This window comes from Rhinopithecus bieti, unplaced genomic scaffold, assembly GCF_001698545.2.
Source record: "Rhinopithecus bieti isolate Rb0 unplaced genomic scaffold, ASM169854v2 scaffold_52592, whole genome shotgun sequence".
In the NCBI taxonomy this organism is placed as follows: Eukaryota; Metazoa; Chordata; class Mammalia; order Primates; family Cercopithecidae; genus Rhinopithecus; species Rhinopithecus bieti.
The window spans coordinates 1-2,058 of record NW_016820376.1 but is presented as its reverse complement, the minus strand read 5'-3'; the positions used below and the strand labels follow the sequence as shown (position 1 = coordinate 2,058).

Below are 2,058 nucleotides of genomic sequence, written 5' to 3'. Positions count from 1 at the left end.
AATAAAATAAAATAAAAAAATAAAGATTTTAAGTGGATATCAATGTTTAATATTCAAAGCATGCACAATATAATATCAAATTTAACCTTAATACTTTACATGAATATGAGTCACTTTTGGCTTTTCTAAGTCCAGCCTCCCATTCTTAATTGATTTTGTTTCAGGTACATGACATGTATCTAAATATAAAGTACTGTTATAGTAGAGGTAGGTGGAATTCTAATATTTGTTGCTCTTTAGATTTATATTTTATTTAATAAAAGTTTATTATTTATACCCTTTTAATGCAAAGCTAATATTTAGTTATATGTATGATTTTAATAAAATTACTTTTCTTTTCCTATGAATTGAAAATATTTGATGTTGGCATTTTATACAGGCAGGTTGCCAAATTTGATTATGTTACACTAAGTTAAACACAGCTCTTAATTACCTCAAATCCAGATTTCTCTTAGTCTATGTGTACATAAAAGGAGTAAGTCCAAATTAATTTATAGTTTAGTGTTGCACTGTAGGTAATATTCTTTTCATTTGTTATGTCTAGTTTTTATGGAATCCTTTTCTTTCAAGATTCTAAATAATAAATCTTTACCTCTCAGTAGTGGTAATAGTAGTAATGGTTTATTATTAGCTATTTCACCAATTGAACTCAGTCTTTTGGAGACATTCCTTTCTTTTTTGATGTTGAGCTGCTAAGAAGTGCTTGTTAATATATAAATTCTAGTCAGTTACCTGTGAGGATGAGATGTGTCAGAGGACTCAAACCTTGGTATAGTTAGAAAAATAATATTTTTCTCACTTCATTCTATGTGAATGTCTCTTCTGATACTGTTTTTTAATCAGACAGAAAGTTACAGAGCAACTTTCCCACAAATAAACCAAAAAACAAAACCCCACAAAAACCAAGAGCATGAAGAAAAGTTTAAATCCCTAATTATATACTCTTTTGGTTTTTAGGTAGAAACTGGAGCTATCAATATTTTCATGTAAGTATTTCAATGAGTAGCTCTTTAAAAATGGTTTTTAAATGAGATTTAAAAAATCCATTGTCATCTAAATGCATGTTTAGTCACAGTGTATCAGTATTGTGTTTAAAGGTGCTCAGCATCACTTTTTGAAAACTGTGTTTACATATTTAAAATGTTTAATTATTTTGAAATGTATAGAGTATTAAATACAAGCTCCTAAAATTTTCAGTATCTATATTGGCTTTCTCTAACAGCTCTACAGCAAAGTTTGACATGTTTTTTGTGTGTGTCATGTATTGTAAGGTGTAATATCTGTAGGCGTGAGTTGGACATTCAAAATTAGCAGTAAGAAATTCACAATTACAGCTCAGCTTATTTATTCATTATAGTTTTCACATTCCCAACTTCCAAGTGAACTTTATGTATACTACAGTGAATTATAGATAAACACAGCCATGGTGGATCTTTCCCTCAATAGTGATTTTCTGTACAAACAATTAGTATACTTAAAAGGAAAAGCTTTTATATCTTATGCAAGGTAAATGTTTCCTAAATGTCACAAAAGTGATAGAAAACGTAGCTTTTGGGATCTGGTCCTGCATTAGAGTTTCTAATTCTGAGGCCCACCAGCTTGTGTTTCATCTTCTTTATATCCTGTCAGAATACATACTTAATCATGTGGGTATTAGAAAGATGTTGTTTAACTTGTACCAGGTTTAAAAAAAAGAAGTTTAAAAAATGTGTGTGCATATGTATATATATATAGCAACTTGATGTATAGTGTATAATGTCCTTGTTATCATGTATTTTTTTCATTAAAAATCCTTTTTTTTCTTATACTTGTTAGTTTTCTTTTATATTTTCTTAGAGATAGTGGCAATTTTGTTCATCTTGAAGATGCTGAATAAACACTTGAATACCTGAGAATTTTGGCCAGAGATTTATGTCGTTTGGAAGCTGAAAGTTTTAAGCATAACTACCAGTAACTCCTGTTAGCATTACATTTTGGAGAGATATATATGCATTTAATACCCTGCAACTCAGCCAAGCATAAACATTTTAAAACAATGTGTGTAATAAGTAATTATTT

The 2,058-nt window shown here is 29.1% G+C and overlaps 1 long non-coding RNA gene across 1 annotated transcript; it reads left to right on the top strand.

Annotated features, from left to right (window-relative positions):
• The first annotated feature begins 6 nt into the window (after positions 1-6).
• Positions 7-1,889, top strand: LOC108520406 (uncharacterized). Its single transcript, XR_001882906.1, has 2 exons — positions 7-207; positions 958-1,889. It is a non-coding gene; the product is annotated as an uncharacterized LOC108520406 (long non-coding RNA).
• The last annotated feature ends 169 nt before the right edge of the window (positions 1,890-2,058 follow it).